The 20,271-nt window shown below is 37.8% G+C and overlaps 2 non-coding genes across 2 annotated transcripts; both read right to left on the bottom strand.

The window, feature by feature from the left end:
• Positions 1-2,906: 2,906 nt before the first annotated feature.
• Positions 2,907-3,010, bottom strand: LOC130938183 (small nucleolar RNA R71). Its single transcript, XR_009069358.1, has one exon. It is a non-coding gene; the product is annotated as a small nucleolar RNA R71 (small nucleolar RNA).
• A 13,306-nt stretch (positions 3,011-16,316) lies between these two features.
• LOC130938636 (small nucleolar RNA R71) lies at positions 16,317-16,420 on the bottom strand. The gene has a single exon (XR_009069795.1). It is a non-coding gene; the product is annotated as a small nucleolar RNA R71 (small nucleolar RNA).
• Between the last annotated feature and the right edge of the window lie 3,851 nt (positions 16,421-20,271).

Here is a 20,271-nt window from a genome sequence, read left to right as displayed (position 1 = left end):
GCTTGAATGTGTATCTCTTAGATTCCCCAACAGAATCTTCGTGGTATAAGCTAGATAGATGGCGGCATTTATGAGGATCCGGAAAGTCTCACCTTGTCTGTGGTATTCCGAGTAGGATCCTGGGAATCCGGAAAGTCTAACCTTGTCTGTGGTATTCCGAGTAGGATTCCGGTAATGAATGACTGTGACGTGCTTCAAACTTGCAAGTGCTGGGCGTTAGTGACAGATGCAAAGGATCAAGGGATTCTTCCAGTAGGCGCGGGAACCAACCAGTGATTAGCCGTACTGTGACAGAGTGCGTGAGCATTAGTTTTCACTGCGAGGATGGGATGTAGCCATCAACCATGGGTGATGCCTCCAGACGATTATCCGTGCGATTGACAACCGCATAGGATCATTTTCCCGATTGAAAGTAGCCACCGCTGATGGTGAACCCCTATACAAAGCTTGCCATGGAAAGGAGTAAGAAGAATTGAGTAGAAGCAGTAGGAGAGCAGGCGTCCTTGAGCCATACAGCATCTCCATCCACTTATCTGAAATTCTCACCAATGAATCGGCATAAGTATTCTATCCCTTTTGTTATTTTCTTATTATTAATTTCCGAAATCTTAAACAATTTTAATCTGCCTAACTGAGATTTACAAGGTGACCATAGCTTGCTTCATACCAACAATCTCTGTGGGATCGACCCTTACTCACGTAAGGTTTATTACTTGGACGACCCAGTACACTTGCTGGCTAGTTGAACGGAGTTGTGAATTTAACCAAGAGACACAATAGTTTTTGTGTACATACCAAAGAGCCAATAGTGATGATCACAATTTCGTCCACCAAGTTTTTGGCGCCGTTGCCGGGGATTGTTCGAGTATGGACAACTGACGGTTCATCTTGTTGCTCAGATTAGGTAATTTTCTTTTCAAAAATCTTTTTCAAAATTTTTCTGGTATTTTTCGTTTTTCCTCACATTATTTTCGAAAAAAAAAATATAATAAAAATACAAAAAAATCATAAAATCATAAAAATCAAAAATATTTTATGTTTCTTGTTTGAGTCTTGAGTCAATTGCATGTTTTTAAAAAATTTTTCTTGCATTTTTCGAAAATCCCATGCATTCAAAGTGTTCTTCATGATCTTCAAGTTGTTCTTGACAAGTCTTCTTGTTTGATCTTGATGATTTCTTGTTTTGTATTGTTTGTTGTTTTTCATGTGCATTCTTGCATTCATATTTTCCATGCATTAAAGATTTCTAAGTTTGGTGTCTTGCATGTTTTCTTTGCATAAAAAATTTTTCAAAAATATGTTCTTGATGTTCATCATGATCTTCAAAGTGTTCTTGGTGTTCATCTTGACATTCATAGCATTCTTGCATGCATTCATTATTTTGATCTAAAAATTTCATGCATTGAGTATTTTTGTTGTTTTTCTCTCTCATAATTAAAAATTCAAAAATAAAAAAAATATCTTTTCCTTATTTCCCTCCAAAATTTTAAAATTTTGGGTTGACTTGGTCAAAAATTTTTAAAATTAGTTGTTTCTTACAAGTCAAGTCAAAATTTCAATTTTAAAAATCTTATCTTTTCAAAATCTTTTTCAAAAATCATATCTTTTTCATTTTTTCTATTTTTTCGAAAATTTCAAAAATCTTTTTCAAAATATTTTCAAAATTTTTTTCTTATCTTTACATCTAATTTTCGAAATTACACTAACAATTAATGTGATTGATTCAAAAATTTGAAGTTTGTTACTTTCTTGTTAAGAAAGGTTCAATCTTTAAATTCTAGAATCTTATCTTGTAGTTTCTTGTTAGTTAGGTCATTTTAAAAATTAAATCTTTTTCAAAATATCTTTTTCCTAAAAAATTTTTATCTTATCTTTTTATCTTATCTTTTTCAAAAATTTATATTTTTCAAAATTTGACTTCAAAATATCTTATCTAACTTCCTATCTTCTTATCTTTTTCAAAATTTGATTTCAAATCTTTTTCAATCAACTAACTAACTTTTTGTTTGTTTCTTATCTTTTTCAAAACCACCTAACTACTTCTCCCCCTTCTATTTTCGAAAATATCTCTCTCTTTTTCAAAAATTATTTTTAATTAACTAATTGTTTCATGTTTTAATTTTAATTACAACTTATCTCTAATTTTCGGAAATCACTAACCCCTTTTCAAAATTATTTTTGAAATTTCTCTTCTCTTTTCTTCTTCTATTTAATTATTTAATTACTAACACTTCTCTTCACCTCTCTTCATCCAAAATCCGAATCTCCCTCTTCATTCTTCTACCCTTTCTTTTTCTACTAACATAAAGGAATCTCTATACTGTGACATAGAGGATTCCTCTTCCTTTTCTTGTTTTCTTCTCTTTCATATGAGCAGGAACAAGGATAAAGGCACTCTTGTTGAGATTGATCCAGAACCTGAAAGGACTCTGAAGAGAAAATTAAGAGAAGCTAAATTAAATTATTCTAAAGGTAACCTTTCAGAAACATTAGAACAAGAGAAGGAGATGGCAGCTGAAAAAAATAATAATAATGCAAGGAGAATGCTTGAAGACTTCACAAAGCCAACGTCCAAGTTTGATGGAAGAAGCATCTCCATTCCTGCCATTGGAGCCAACAACTTTGAGCTGAAACCTCAGCTAGTTGCATTAATGCAACAAAACTGCAAGTTTTATGGACTTCCATCTGAAGATCCTTATCAGTTCTTAACTGAGTTCTTGCAGATCTGTGAGACTGTAAAGACGAATGGAGTTGATCCTGAAGTCTACAGACTCATGCTTTTCCCTTTTGCTGTAAGAGACAGAGCTAGAATCTGGTTGGATTCACAACCTAAGGATAGCCTGGACTCCTGGGATAAGCTGGTCACTGCCTTCTTGGATAAATTCTTTCCTCCTCAAAAGCTGAGCAAGCTGAGAGTGGATGTTCAAACCTTCAAACAAAAAGATGGTGAATCCCTCTATGAAGCTTGGGAAAGATACAAGCAGTTGACCAAGAGATGTCCATCTGACATGTTTTCAGAATGGACCATATTAGACATATTCTATTATGGTCTCTCTGAATTTTCGAAAATGTCATTGGACCATTCTGCAGGTGGATCCATTCACCTGAAGAAAACGCCTGAAGAGGCTCAAGAGCTCATTGACATGGTTGCAAATAACCAGTTCATGTACACCTCTGAGAGGAATTCCGTGAACAATGGGATACCTCAGAAGAAAGGAGTTCTTGAAATTGATGCTCTAAATGCCATATTGGCTCAGAACAAAGTGTTGACTCAACAGGTCAACATGATCTCTCAAAATCTGAATGGATTGCAACATGCATCCAACAGTACTAGAGAGGCAGCTTCTGAAGAAGCTTATGATCCTGAGAACCCTGCCATGGCAGAGGTTAATTACATAGGTGAACCTTATGGAAACACCTATAACTCATCATGGAGAAATCATCCAAATTTCTCATGGAAGGATCAACAAAAACCTCAACAAGGTTTTAACAATGGTGGACGCAACAGGCTAGGCAATAGCAAGCCATATCCATCATCTTCTCAGCAACAGACAGAGAACTCTGAACAAAACACTTCTAATTTAGCCAATGTAGTTTCTGATCTGTCAAAGGCCACTTTCAGTTTTATGAATGAAACAAGATCCTCCATTAGAAATCTGGAGGCACAAGTGGGCCAGCTGAGTAAGACAGTAATTGAAACTCCTCCCAGTATTCTCCCAAGCAATACAGAAGAAAATCCAAAAGGAGAGTGCAAGGCCATTGACATATTCAAAATGGCCGAATGCACTAGGGAGGAGGAGGACGAAAATCCTAGTGAGGAAGACCTCCTAGGACGTCCCTCAAGCAAGAAGGAGTTTCCTATTAAGGATCCAAAGGAATCTGAGGCTCATATAGAGACCATAGAGATTCCATTGAATCTCCTTCTGCCATTCATGAGCTCTGAAGACTATTCTTCCTCTGAAGAGGATGAAGATGTAATTGGAGAGCAAGTTGCTCAATATTTAGGAGCTATCATGAAGCTGAATGCCAAGTTGTTTGGTAATGAGACTTGGGAAAGTGAACCTCCCTTGCTCATTAATGAACTGGATTCTTGGATTCAGAAAACTCTACCTCAAAAGAAACAAGATCCTGGCAAGTTCTTAATACCTTGTTCTATAGGCACCATGATCTTTGAAAAAGCTCTGTGTGATCTGGGGTCAGGGATAAATCTTATGCCACTCTCTGTAATGGAGAAGCTGGGGATCATTGAGGTACAACCTGCCTTGTTCTCATTGCAACTGGCAGACAAGTCATTGAGACAAGCTTATGGGTTAGTAGAGGACGTTCTAGTAAAGGTTGAAGGCCTTTACATCCCTACTGATTTCATAATCCTAGACACTAGGAAGGAAGAGGATGATTGCATCATCCTTGGAAGACCTTTCCTAGCCACAGCAGGAGCTGTGATAGATGTCAACAGAGGCGAATTAGTCCTTCAATTGAATGGAGAATACCTTGTGTTTAAGGCACATGGCCATCCCTCTGTGACAAAAGAGAGTAAGCATGAAGAGCTTCTCTCAGTTCAGAGTCAAGAAGAGCCCCCACAGTCAAACTTTAAGTTTGGTGTTGGGAGGCCACAACCAAACCCTAAGTTTGGTGTTAAAATCCTATATCCAAACTCTAAGTTTGGTGTAGGCAACTATACAACATTGACCTGATCACCTTGTGGCTCCATGAGAGCCACTGTCAAGCTATTGACATTAAAGAAGCGCTTGTTGGGAGGCAACCCAATTTTATTATCTAATTTTATTTTATTTTGTTTCTTTGTTATTTTTGTGTTCAATTAGGTACATGATCATGAGGAGTCACAAAAAAAATCAAAAAATTAAAAACAGAGTCAAAAACAGAAGAAAAAAATTTTCACCCTGGAGGATGCACGGGCTGGCGTTCAAACGCCAGTAAGGTGCATCTGGCCGGCGTTCAACGCCAGAACAGAGCACCATTCTGGCGCTGAACGCCAGGAACAAGCAACAACCTGGCGTTAAACGCCAGGAACATGCACAGAGAGGACAAACTGGCGCTGAACGCCAGAAACATGCATTACATGGGCGTTGAACGCCCAGAACATGCACCAATGGGCGTTTGAACGCCAGAATGATGCATGAAGGCATTTTACATGCCTATATGGTGCAGGGATGGAATTCCTTGACACCTCAGGATCTGTGGACCCCACAGGATCCTCACCTCAGGATCTGTGGACCCCACAGGATCCCCATCTACCACATTCCCACCTTACCTCCTAATCCTAGTTTTTGTGATGACTATTCCCCATGTCACAATTCCCAACATTCTTCACCACCTACATCTACCCACTCTTCCCCATACACCCAACCTACCTTTACAATTCAACTTCTCTTTCCCACCCAATCCCACCCATATAGCCGAATCCATCTCCCCTCACTCACCTCCATTTTCTTCTTCTTCTTCTTCTCTTCTTTCTTCTCTTGCTCGAGGGCGAGCAATATTTTAAGTTTGGTGTGGTAAAAGCATAGCTTTTTTTGCTTTTCCATTACCATTAATGGCACCTAAGGCCAGAGAAACCTCAAAGGAAAGACAAAAGCCTCCACCTCTGAGCCTTGGGAAATAGAAAAAAATATAAGCCGTCATAACTCAGTGGTAGAACATGTGGCTGCAAATCAAGAGATCCCTGAGATACCTCAGGGAATAAGTTGTCCTCCACACAAATATTGGAAGCAACTAAGGAGAGGAACACCAAAATTACTATGAATCATTCAACAGAAGCAAGGAAGAGACATAGAGGAGCTCAAAGAGCACCATTTGACCTTCAAAAAGGCGCCACCCTTACTCAGGTGGATTCATTCCTTGTTCTTACTTCTTTCTGTTTTCGTTTTTTTTAATATTGTGTTTATCTATGTTTTGTGTCTTAATTTCATGATCATTAGTGTGTAACCATGCCTTAAAGCTATAAATAAAATCCATTAGTCCTTCACCTCTCTTAAATGAAAAATGTTTTAATTCAAAAGAACAAGAAGTACATAAATTTTGAATTTATTATTGAATTTAATTTAATTATATTGATGTGGTGACAATACTTTTTGTTTTCTGAATGAATGATTGAACAGTGCATATGTCTTTTGATATTGTTGTTTATGAGTGTTAAAATTGTTGGCTCTTGAAAGAATGATGAACAAAGAGAAATGTTATTGATGATCTGAAAAATCATGAAATTGATTCTTGAAGCAAGAAAAAGCAGTGAAAAAAAAATGGCTAAAAAGAGTATATAGAAAAAGAAGGAGCAGTAGAAAAAGCCAATAGCCCTTAAAACCAAAAGGCAAGGGTAAAAAGGATCCAAGGCTTTGAGCATCAATGGATAGGAGGGCCCAAGGAAATAAAATCCAGGCCTAAGCGGCTAAATCAAGCTGTCCCTAACCATGTGCTTGTGTCATGAAGGTCCAAGTGAAAAGCTTGAGACTGAGTGGTTAAAGTCGTGATCCAAAGCAAAAGAGTGTGCTTAAGAGCTCTGGACACCACTAACTGGGGACTTTAGCAAAGCTAAGTCACAATCTAAAAAGGTTCACCCAGTTATGTGTCTGTGACATTTATGTATCCGGTGGTAATACTGGAAAACAAAGTGCTTAGGGCCACGGCCAAGACTCATAAGTAGCTGTGTTCAAGAATCAACATGCTTAACTAAGAAAGTCAATAACACTATCCCAAATTCTAAGTTCCCCAGAGACGCCAATCCCTCTAAACTACAAAGGAAAAAGTGAGATGCCAAAACTGTTCAGAAGCAAAAAGCTACAAGTCCCGCTCATTTAATTATAATTAAAATTCATTGATATTTTTGAATTTATAGTATATTCTCTTCTTTTTATCCTATTTGATTTTCAGTTGCTTGGGGACAAGCAACAATTTAAGTTTGGTGTTGTGATGAGCGGATAATTTATACGCTTTTTGGCATTGTTTTTAGGTAGTTTTTATTAAGTTCAAGCTACTTTTAGGGATGTTTTCCTTAGTTTTTATGTTAAATTCATATTTCTGGACTTTACTATGAGTTTGTGTGTTTTTCTGTGATTTCAGGTAAATTCTGACTGAAATTGAGGGATTTGAGCAAAACTCTGAAAAAGGCTGACAAAGGACTGCTGATGCTGTTGGATTCTGACCTCTCTGCACTCGAAATGGATTTTCTGGAGCTACAGAACTCCAATTGGCGCGCTCTCAACGGCGTTGGAAAGTAGACATCCAGGGCTTTCCAGCAATATATAATAGTCCATACTTTATTCGAAGAATGACGACGTAACTTGGCGTTGAATGCCAAGTACATGCTGCTGTCTGGAGTTAAACGCCAGAAAAACGTCATGATCCGGAGTTGAACGCCCAAAACACGTCATAACTCGAAGTTCAACTCCAAGAGAAGCCTCAGCTCGTGGATAGATCAAGCTCAGCCCAAGCACACACAAGTGGGCCCCGGAAGTGGATTTATGCATCAATTACTTACTCATGTAAACCCTAGTAGCTAGTCTAGTATATATAGGACATTTATCTATTGTATTAGACATCTTTTGACAGTTTAATCTCTTTGAATATTCGGTCACTTGATCATGGAGAGGGCTGGCCATTAGGCCATGCCTGAACCTCTTTTACTTATGTATTTTCAACGGTGGAGTTTCTGCACACCATAGATTAAGGGTGTGGAGCTCTGCTGTACCTCAAGTATTAATGAAATTCTATTTTCTTTTATTCAATTCCTCTTTTATTCTTATTCCAAGATATTCATTCGTACCCAAGAACATGATGAATGTGATGAGTCAGATAACCCTCATTATCATTCTCACTTATGAATGCGCGTGATTGACAACCACTTCCGTTCTACATGCAACAGAGCTTGAATGTGTATCTCTTAGATTCCCCAACAGAATCTTCGTGGTATAAGCTAGATAGATGGCGGCATTTATGAGGATCCGGAAAGTCTCACCTTGTCTGTGGTATTCCGAGTAGGATCCTGGGAATCCGGAAAGTCTAACCTTGTCTGTGGTATTCCGAGTAGGATTCCGGTAATGAATGACTGTGACGTGCTTCAAACTTGCAAGTGCTGGGCGTTAGTGACAGATGCAAAAGGATCAAGGGATTCTATTCCAGTAGGCGCGGGAACCAACCAGTGATTAGCTGTACTGTGACAGAGTGCGTGAGCATTAGTTTTCACTGCGAGGATGGGATGTAGCCATCAACCATGGGTGATGCCTCCAGACGATTATCCGTGCGATTGACAACCGCATAGGATCATTTTCCCGAGAGGATTGAAAGTAGCCACCGCTGATGGTGAACCCCTATACAAAGCTTGCCATGGAAAGGAGTAAGAAGAATTGAGTAGAAGCAGTAGGAGAGCAGGCGTCCTTGAGCCATACAGCATCTCCATCCACTTATCTGAAATTCTCACCAATGAATCGGCATAAGTATTCTATCCCTTTTGTTATTTTCTTATTATTAATTTCCGAAATCTTAAACAATTTTAATCTGCCTAACTGAGATTTACAAGTTGACCATAGCTTGCTTCATACCAACAATCTCTGTGGGATCGACCCTTACTCACGTAAGGTTTATTACTTGGACGACCCAATACCCTTGCTGGCTAGTTGAACGGAGTTGTGAATTTAACCAAGAGACACAATAGTTTTTGTGTACATACCAAAGAGCCAATAGTGATGATCACAATTTCGTCCACCACGTGTATATTATTTATTGCTGCCGCCTTTACCTTTTCCAATTTGGGGTAGAATCAGCTTTCTTTAATTTGAATTCGTACTAAAGATGTTATGAATTGCTGATTGACATGTGGAAACAACATTATTATATGTTAATAATAATTTTAAAATATCAAGGATTGTTTCTGCAATATGTTTGGATGCAATAATACACAGAAAGATTGGATAGAAAATTTGATTACCTTGCTAAATTAGATTCGATTATCTAAATCTCCATTTGTCTGGTAATTTTGTTTTCTTTTGATTTTTCCTTAATTTATGGATGATGCCAGTTAATGAAAGAACTAATATACATGTTAATTCCTTAGTGTGATAACTTTATAAAGCAATGAAGCCCCTATCTTTGAAGACTCCATTTACATGACCATGAGACTTGAGTCTATATAATATTAACTAAATGAAGATCAAACGTGCAAAAACATTAGCACTTCAGTGAATATTGTTTTTGACTTTTTAAAAGCAGCTGGAAAAAGAAACATAAAGAAAATTAGCCACACAAACATCTTAAAATCTGATGTCCTGAATAAATTCAGAACTGATAAAGTGATTGGAGGGCTAAAAGATGTTGAATTCATGAATTGACTTATTTTTCTTATTATTCAATGTTAAAATAATGTTTAAATTTAAAACTTAAAGAACAAAAGCACAAGTAAATACAGTAGTACTGCAGAATTTGGTCACGATTGTATTTACTTGAATGTTGAATTGGTAATGATGAAAAGATCAGTGAACTGTTTTTGTGTTTATACTTTATAATAATAGTAGTGTAACATCCACTGAATAATAAAATAATTACTATATACCAAAAATGAGTCGAATTCCTTAATAATAAGACCCCGGATACTCCTTATATCATTTGCTCAGCTTTGAAGAAGTATTTCTTATACAATATCACTAATGCAGTCCTTGTGAAACCAACCAAAAGGCATGTGATGCACCATCCAGTATTGAAAATGATTTGCTAAACCATGATTCTTGCCAATGCTAATTTGTAAAGTTGCAAAAGAAGAATTGAAAGTAGAACCTACCTCTCAGCACTGTAGGAATTTGTGATAAACATAAGGTCTAAAATGTCTCCTTGCATGCAAATAAGATATAGTCATAGGTCAAAAGCATTGCCAAAGTTAGTATTCTCATTATTCTAAATAATTATGTTGAGTATTGCAATTTTTAAGTTATACTATTTTTCCTAGGATTTAAGTTCTCCTTTATCTGCTTTAATTGATTAAATCTCAAATAATTACTTACCAAAAATTCAAAATTTCATGCAAATATGCAGGGCAAAAAGGCTTTGTTCAATTCTAAATGGGCAAGGGTCCAAATGATCAGTCAGATGTATCTTATTGTATGTCATGTCACGTGATTTAGTTATACCTATATCCTTATTCATTTTTCAGTGAATATAAGATTAGTTGTCATAACCTACTCAATTAATCCCTTTCTCCAAGACATTACGAGGTTAGTTTTATTTTACAATTTTTTTTGTGTTAATTTACAAGGTTAGTTTTATTTTACACTATCTTTTGTTTAAAAATGTGAGACTTCATAGCCCATGTTGCATCTTTATCATGTCTTAATAGGACTCTAGTGCGCTGTGCCACCTTTATCTTCTCTTTTTTATTTATTTTTTAATTTTTAACTTTTTTGAAAAATCAATTGATCATGTAGATAGAAGCATGTTTATGTAGCAGTTTAAGTCTTGCAATGTAGAATATTATAAATGCTAGATAGTACTTATATAAATTTAAAACGCCTAAAAATATAGTCCTTAAAAGCTTTACAACACCCCTGCTAACGTACAATTACAAGAGTTTGAGCTTAACCTTATCGATATATTGCTTCCATTGTCTCATTCATGAGTGTAAGAAATATATATTTTCTTTAGTTCTTTGATCTGATTCTAGAATATATTGCAATGATTACTTACATTAACAATTTATATGTATATATGGCCATTTGCAACTATTTAGTAGGGCCATGCTGTGGTAGCTATAGCATTTGTTTTGGGATGTCTTTGTAAATACTATTGTGGCTGGGATTAAAACATGAGGACAAGATTAATTTACTTTGTTGATGCATGTCTTGCAGCAGTAGCACAATCTTCCTAGAGTACTTTATTTGTAAAATAATCAATTACTATTAAAAGAGTAAACTTTGCCTAATGTGTAAAAAATAAACAAGTAAGGTGGTGAATGTGTATAATTGTATATAACCTTTGCCTAATGTAGAGTAGTATATAAAGCTAATTGTGTGTTACTTTCTTTGTTACCACCATATTGTCCCTATGCTAGAAAACATAGATACATAGTAACTGTGACATTTTTTGTTCTAACTTTTGTAATTTTTGTGCATAAGTCTTAGAAATGAAGTTTTGATCACAAACACAGAGACACTGCTTACTTTTGAAGTTTTACAACCTTTTAAAAAGACCCACCAAAGCATTTTGAAGCCATATAACTCACAAAAGAAATAGAATCACAGGCTTTGTTGTTGTTGCTTTTTTTGTTTTGGATTTCTTAAGCAATCATTTTTCTGCATAAACTCTTTCCTTCAAACTTCAAAGTCATACATACATAGATCATAGATGATAGCCACTTAGCCAGCTCCTTTTGCATTGCTGATTCTATGTTTCCAGTAAGCTCTTACTCATAATTTCATTTGAAATATAAAGTTATTTTATATTATTATTTTTGCCTTTTTATGTTATCTATTGTTTTCATGATAAAAACCATGTTAACAAGTGGGGGTTCTCATTATTGTTCTAGGAAATATCGAGAACCTTTTTTGTTCATAAATCAATGTTGGAGTGTTTTGTTTTTAAGGTTCTAAGACGAGTAAGATATAAATGGGTCCTACTATTTTACCAACGACAGGGAGCTTTTGCTTTTGCCAACTCCTAATTAGAATACACATACGTACCTCATTCTTATAAGTAGCTAGCTAGGTACATGGGAATATTTCACATATTCTTTTTAGCAAACCAAGCAATAAAAAATGGTTTGCTTACAGAGAAAGAATTTGATATGATTCTATTCTTTTTGTCTACTATGATTGTTTACTTATATTTTTGTTTTTTATACTTTTTAACTCTAACTTTTATTCCTCTTTTTTCTTAAGGAAGCTTTTCTTCCCTCTTTTATTTTTCGCTTCGGAACTAGAAATTCTTTCTTCTAATAATTTTTTGGAAACAGCAGAATTTTGCAATGAGTAAGTAACCTTCTCAATACAATTCGTATGCTCTATATTATCCGAGGTGCAAGTAACTTTGTTTCTAATTCCTTATTAAGTTATTCTCTCACTCTTTATGAGATTACTAATAATATTGAATTTAAATCTATTATTACTCTCCTATTATATTATTATGGTAAACTATAATTATTTCTTTTGACACATAGCCCAAAATTTGGTTAAATTTTATCTATTTGTATGACTTTATGAATTGTTTCTTTATTTTTTTTGTATAATTTCATTAAATTAGATATAAATAAGAGTTGGATCTCAAAGCCACGAGATAGTTAAGAATATAATACAGACTTAAACATATTTCTGGACTTCGCATTCACTAGTGTAGCCTCCGATGGAATAATACACTATCCATGTCCTTCGTGCGGGTTCCTTCTTTTCCAAAATAGAGAGGATGCCTACGATCATCTGCTAATAAAACCTTTTCTCCCTAATTATACCTTTTGGCTACATTACGGTGAGAGACCGTAGGAAAGAGCTCTAGTGATAGACAGGAAGGTGAACCGTGTAGAAACCTTAGAGATCCAATGCGCGACATGGTCCACGATGCATTCAACTTCCCCGGACTGGTTGCCGATGATGAAGACTCAAGCAACAAACATTCCGGGGGGGGGGGGATGTCGAAGAGTTGCTGTATATGTACAACGAACTTAGTCGCGAGGCCCGTAATTTTCATGACCTGCTTGAAGATGGAGAGTGATGAGCGGATAATTTGAACGCTTTTTGGCACTGTTTTTAGTATGTTTTTAGTAGTTTTAGTTGAGTTCTTAGTATATTTTTATTAGTTTTTAGTTAAAATTCACTTTTCTGGACTTTACTATGAGTTTGTGTGTTTTTCTGTGATTTCAGGTATTTTCTGGCTGAAATTGAGAGACCTGAGCAAAAATCTGATTCAGAGACTGAAAAGGACTGCATATGTTGTTGGATTCTGACCTCTCTGCACTCGAAGTGGATTTTCTGGAGCTACAGAAGCCCAATTGGCGCGCTCTCAACGGCGTTGGAAAGTAGACATCCTGGGCTTTCCAGCAATATATGATAGTTCATACTTTGCCCAAGATTTGATGGCCCAAACCGGCGTTCAAAGTCACCCTCAGAATTCCCAGCGTTAAACGCCGGAACTGGCACCAAAATGGGAGTTAAACGCCCAAACTGGCACAAAAGCTGGCGTTTAACTCCAAGAAGAGTCTCTACACGAAAAATGCTTCAATGCTCAGCCCAAGCACACACCAAGTGGGCCCGGAAGTGGATTTTTATGTCATTTACTCATCTTTGTACACCTTAGGCTACTAGTTCTCTATATATAGGACCTTTTACTATTGTATTTTCATCTTCTGATCTTTGGAATCTTTTGATCTTTAGATCTTTTGATCACTTTGGGAGGCTGGCCTCGCGGCCATGCCTAGACCTTGTTCTTATGTATTTTCAACGGTGGAGTTTCTACACACCATAGATTAAGGTGTGGAGCTCTGCTGTACCTCGAGTATTAATGCAATTACTATTGTTCTTCTATTCAATTCCGCTTGTTCTTATTCTAAGATATTCATTCGCACTCAAGAACTTGATGAATGTGATGATTATGTGACGCTCATCATCATTCTCACTTATGAACAAAGTGACTGACAACCACTTTTGTTCTACAAGCAAACGAGGCTCTAATGTTTATCTCTTGGATTTCTGATACACGATGCATGGTTGATCGCCTGACAACCGAGCGCTCGCCTGACAAACGAGCCAGCCATTCCGTGAGATCAGAGTCTTCGTGGTATAGGCAAGAACTGATGGCGGCATTCAAGAGAATCCGGAAGGTCTAACCTTGTCTGTGGTATTCTGAGTAGGATTCAATGATTGAATGACTGTGACGTGCTTCAAACTCCTGAAGGCGGGGCGTTAGTGACAGATGCAAAAGAATCACTGGATTCTATTCCGGCCTGATTGAGAACCGACAGATGGATAGCCGTGCCGTGACAGGTGCGTTGAACATTTCCAATGAGAGGATGGGAGGTAGCCACTGACAACGGTGAAACCCTTGCATAAGCTTGCCATGGAAAGGAGTAAGAAGGATTGGATGAAGACAGTAGGAAAGCAGAGAGACGGAAGGGACAAAGCATCTCCATACGCTTATCTGAAATTCTCACCTATGAATTACATAAGTATCTCTATCTTTATCTTTATGTTTTATTCATCATCTATACCCATTTGAGTCTGCCTGACTAAGATTTACAAGGTGACCATAGCTTGCTTCATACCAACAATCTCCGTGGGATCGACCCTTACTCACGTAAGGTATTACTTGGACGACCCAGTGCACTTGCTGGTTAGTTGTGCGAAGTTGTAGTGATCACGATTTCGCGCACCAAGTTTTTTGGCGCCGTTGCCGGGGATTGTTTTGTGTATGGACAACTGACAGTTCATCTTGTTGCTTAGATTAGGTATTTTTTTTTCAGAGTTCTTAAGAATGAGTTCTAGAGTTTCATGATGATCTGTTGAAATCTGGCTGGCTGAGAAGCCATGTCTAATCTTATTGGACCGAGGTTTCAACTGATCATCACAAGAGCTTGTTGATTCCTATCAATCTTGCTATTGGAGCAATGATCTGCTAAGGCTTGGCTGGCCATTGGCCATGTCTAGTGTTTTGGACCGAAGCTTTCTTTGGAAGCTTGGCTGGCTGTGAAGCCATGTCTAATTCCTGGACCGGAGTCTTAGACTAGCATTGCAATGATTCCTGGAATTCAAATTGAGAATTCTGAAACCTTTATTTTCTATTTTCATATAATTTTCGAAAAAGCACAAAAAAATTTATAAAAATCATAAAAACCAAAAAGATTTTATGTTTCTTGTTTGAGTCTAGTGTCTAATTTTAAGTTTGGTGTCTTGCATGCATTGTTTAATTGATCTTGGTTCTATTTTCAAGTCAATAGTATAGGGAACTGAAGATTCAGAACATGCAGCAGAGGAATTACACAGAAAAAGCTGGGCGTTCAAAACGCCCAGTGAAGAAGGACAGACTGGCGTTTAAACGCCAGCCAGGGTGCCTGGTTGGGCGTTTAACGCCCAAAAAGGTTGTGCATTGGGCGTTAAACGCCAGAATGTGCACCATTCTGGGCGTTTAACGCCAGGATGGCACAAGGGGGAGGATTTTGTTTTCAAAATCAATTTTTTTCAAGTTTTCAAAGTTTTTCAAAATCAAATCATATCTTTTCAATCAAATGTTTTCAAAATCAATTTCTTTCCTTTTTCAAAGATACTTGCTAACAATTAATGATTTGATTGAACATTTTAAGTATGTTGCCTTTTCTGTTGAGAAAGGTTTAATGTTTGAATCATATCTTTTCTTGTTAGCCAAGTCATTAATTTTAAAATCAAATCTTTTTAAAATTGTTTTCAAATCATATCTTTTCAATCATATCTTTTTAAAAGCATAATTTTTCAAACATATCTTTTTAATCACATATTTTTCAAAAATAGTTTTCAATCATATTTTTTTTAAAAAATCGCTTGATTTCTTTCCCACTTTTAGTTTTCGAAAATTATCACTCAATTTTTCAAAATGTTCTTAAAATCTTTCACTTAATTTTCGAAAATTTCTTTCTCTCTTCTCACATCCTTCTATTTGTGGAGTACCACTCCTCCTCAATGCACAATTCGAACTCTATCTCACTAAGTTCGAATTCTCTACTTCTTCCTTCTATTTTTCTGTTCTTCTGACACCTCAAGGAATCTCTATACTGTGACATAGAGGATTCCATATTTTCTTGTTCTCTTCTCTTTCATATGAGCAGGAACAAAGACAAAGGCATTCTTGTTGAAGCTGACCCTGAACCTGAAAGGACCTTGAAGCAAAAGCTAAGAGAAGCTAAGGCACAATTCTCTGTAGAGGACCTAACCGAATTCTTCAAAGAAGAAGAAACCATGGCAGCCGAAAACAACAACAATGCAAACAATGCAATGAAGGTGCTGGGTGACTTTACTGCACCTACTCCCGACTTCTATGGGAGAAGCATCTCTATCCCTGCCATTGGAGCAAACAACTTTGAGCTTAAGCCTCAATTAGTTTCTCTAATGCAACAGAATTGCAAGTTCCATGGACTTCCATTGGAAGATCCTCATCAGTTCTTAGCTGAATTCTTGCAAATCTGTGACACTGTCAAGACTAATGGGGTTGACCCTGAGGTCTACAGACTTATGCTATTCCCTTTTGCTGTAAGAGACAGAGCTAGGACATGGTTGGACTCACAACCTAAAGAAAGCCTGGACTCATGGGAAAAGCTAGTCAATGCCTTCTTGGTAAAGTTCTTTCCACCTCAAAAATTGAGTAAGCTTAGAGTGGAAGTCCAAACCTTCAGACAGAAGGAAGGAGAATCCCTCTATGAAGCTTGGGAAAGATACAAACAATTGATCAGAAAATGTCCATCTGACATGCTTTCTAAATGGAGCATCATAGGTATTTTCTATGATGGTCTCTCTGAACTATCCAAGATGTCTTTGGATAGCTCTGCTGGAGGATCTCTTCATCTGAAGAAGACGCCTACAGAAGCTCAAGAGCTAATTGAAATGGTTGCAAATAACCAATTCATGTACACTTCTGAAAGGAATCCTGTGAACAATGGGACAAGTCAGAAGAAAGGAGTTCTTGAGATTGATACTCTGAATGCCATTCTGGCTCAGAACAAGATATTGACTCAACAAGTCAATTTGATTTCTCAAAGTCTGTCTGGAATGCAAAATGCACCTGGCAGTACTAAGGATGCTTCATCTGAAGAAGAAGCTTATGATCCTGAGAACCCTTCAATAGAAGAGGTGAATTACCTAGGAGAACCCTATGGAAACACCTATAATTCTTCATGGAGAAATCACCCAAATTTCTCATGGAAGAATCAAGAGAGACCTCAATAAGGTTTCAACAACAATAATGATGGAAGAAACAGGTTTAGCAATGGCAAGCCTTTTCCATCATCTTCTCAGCAATAGACAGAGAATTCTAAGCAGAACCCCTCTGACTTAGCAACCATGGTCTCTGATCTAATCAAAACCACTCAAAGTTTCATGACTGAAACAAGATCCTCCATTAGGAATTTGGAGGCACAAGTGGGTCAGCTGAGCAAGAAAGTTACTGAACTCCCTCCTAGTACTCTTCCAAGCAATACAGAAGAAAATCCAAAAGGAGAGTGCAAGGCCATCAACATGGCCGAATTTGGAGAGGAAGGAGAGGCAGTGAACGCCACTGAGGAAGACCTCAATGGACGTCCACTGGCCTCCACTGAGTTCCCCAATGAGGAACCATGGGAATCTGAGGCTCAAAATGAGACCATAGAGATTCCATTGGACTTACTTCTGCCTTTCATGAGATCTGATGAGTATTCTTCCTCTGAAGAGGATGAGTATGTCACTGAAGAGCAAGTTGCTAAATACCTTGGAGCAATCATGAAGCTAAATGACAAGTTATTTGGAAATGAGACTTGGGAGAACGAACCTCCTTTGCTCACCAAAGAACTGGATGACTTGTCTAGGCAGAAATTACCTCAAAAGAGACAAGATCCTGGGAAGTTTTCAATACCTTGTACCATAGGCACCATAACCTTCAAGAAGGCTCTGTGTGACTTAGGGTCAAGTGTAAACCTCATGCCTCTCTCTGTAATGGAGAAGCTAGGGATCTTTGAGGTACAAGCTGCAAGAATCTCACTAGAGATGGTAGACAACTCAAGAAAACAAGCTTATGGACTTGTAGAGGATGTTCTGATGAAGATTGAAGACCATTACATCCCTACTGATTTCATAGTCCTAGAGACTGGGAAATGCATGGATGAATCTATCATCCTTGGCAGACCCTTCCTAGCCACAGCAAAGGCTGTGATTGATGTTGATGGAGGTGAACTGATCATTCAAGTGAATGAAGAATCCTTTGTGTTTAAGGCTCAAGGATACCCCTCTGTCACCATGGAGAGGAAGCATGAAGAGCTTCTCTCAAATCAGAGTCAAACAGAGCCCCCACAGTCAAACTCTAAGTTTGGTGTTGGGAGGCCACAACCAAACTCTAAGTTTGGTGTTGGGAGGTTCCAACATTGCTCTGAGTATCTGTGAGGCTCCATGAGAGCCCTCTGTCAAGCTACTGACATTAAAGAAGCGCTTGTTGGGAGGCAACCCAATGTTATATTTTATCTATTTTCTTTTGTTATTTTATATTTTTTGTAGGTTGATGATCATAAGAAGTCACAAAATCAATTGAAAAAGCAAAAACAAAATGAAAAACAGGAAGAAAAACAGCACACCCTGGAGGAAGAACCTACTGGCGTTTAAACGCCAGTAAGGCTAGCAGATGGGCGTTTAACGCCCAGTCTGGCACCATTCTGGGCGTTTAACGCCAGAAAGGGGCACCAGACTGGCGTTAAACGCCAGGAAAGGGCAAGAACCTGGCGTTAAACGCCAGAAATGGGCACCAGCCCGGCGTTTAACGCCAGAATTGGCTAAAAACGCAATTTTGCATGCCATTTGGTGCAGGGATGACTTTTCCTTGACACCTCAGGATCTGTGGACCCCACAGGATCCCCACCAACCCCACCACTCTCTCTTCTTCTTCACCCATTCACCAATCACCTCAATACCTCTTCCCCATAAACCCTTCTTCACTCCTTCATTTTCACACAACCTAAACACCACTTCTCACCCTCTTTGGCCGAACACAAAGCCATTCCCTTCTTCCTCATTTCTTCTTCTTCTACTCTCTTCTTTCTTCTTTTGCTCGAGGACGAGCAAACCTTTTAAGTTTGGTGTGGTAAAAGCATTGCTTTTTGTTTTTCCATAACCATTTATGGCATCCAAGGCCGGAGAAACCTCTAGAAAGAGGAAAGGGAAGGCAAAAGCTTCCACCTCCGAGTCATGGGAGATGGAGAGATTCATCTCAAGGGTGCATCAAGACCACTTCTATGAAGTTGTGGCCTTGAAGAAGGTGATCCCCGAGGCCCCTTTTTTACTCAAAAAGAGTGAATATCCGGAGATCCGACATGAGATCCGAAGAAGAGGTTGGGAAGTTCTCACCAACCCCATTCAACAAGTCGGAATCTTAATGGTTCAAGAGTTCTATGCCAATGCATGGATCACCAAGAACCATGATCAAAGTGTGAACCCGGATCCAAAGAATTGGCTTACTATGGTTCGGGGGAAATACTTGGATTTTAGTCCGGAAAATGTAAGGTTGGCATTCAACTTGCCTATGATGCAAGGAGATGAACATCCTTACACTAGAAGGGTCAACTTTGATCAAAGGTTGGACCAAGTCCTCACTGACATTTGTGAAGAGGGCGCCCAATGGAAGAGAGATTCAAGAGGGAAGCCGGTTCAACTGAGAAGGCATGACCTCAAGCTCATCACTAAGAAAAGGATGGAGCAAACAAGAGACCCCTCTCATCATGAGATCCCTGAGATGCCTCAAGGGATGCACTTTCCTCCACAAGACTATTGGGAGCAAATTAACACCTCCCTAGGAGAGTTGAGTTCCAACATGGGACAACTAAGAGTGGAGCACCAAGAACATTCCATCCTCCTCCATGAAATTAAAGAAGATCAAAGAATCATGAGAGAGGAGCATCAAAGACAAGGAAGAGATATTGAGGAGCTCAAGCACTCCATAAGACCTTCAAGAGGAAGAACAAGCCGCCATCACTAAGGTGGACCCGTTCTTTAATCTCCTTGTTCTTTATTTTCTTGTTTTTCGAAAATTTGTGCTTTATGTTTGCCCATGTTTGTGTCTTATGATCATTAGTGTCTTAGTGTCTATGCCTTAAAGTTATGAATGTCCTATGAATCCATCACCTTTCTTAAATAAAAAAATGTTCTTAATTGAAAAAGAGAAGAATTGCATGAATTTTGAATTTTATAGCAGATTAATTATTTTGATGTGGTGGCAACACTTTTGTTTTCTGAATGTATGCTTAAACAGTGCATATGTCTTTTGAATTTGTGGTTCATGAATGTTGGCTCTTGAAAGAATGATGAAAAAGGAGACATGTTACTGAGGATCTGAAAAAATCATAAAAATGATTCTTGAAGTAAGAAAAAGCAGTGAATACAAAAAACGAAAAAAAAGAAAAAAAGGGGGGAAAAAGAGAAAAAGAAAAAGAAAGAAAAAGAAAGAAATAAAGTTGTGATCCAAGGCAAAAAGAGTGTGCTTAAGAACCCTGGACACCTCTAATTGGGACTCTAGCAAAGCTGAGTCACAATCTGAAAAGGTTCACCCAATTATGTGTCTGTGGCATGTATGTATCCGGTGGTAATA

The sequence above is a fragment of the Arachis stenosperma genome, chromosome 6 (assembly GCF_014773155.1).
Source record: "Arachis stenosperma cultivar V10309 chromosome 6, arast.V10309.gnm1.PFL2, whole genome shotgun sequence".
Classification (NCBI taxonomy): Eukaryota; Viridiplantae; Streptophyta; class Magnoliopsida; order Fabales; family Fabaceae; genus Arachis; species Arachis stenosperma.
This window is presented reverse-complemented; position numbering and strand designations above follow the sequence as displayed.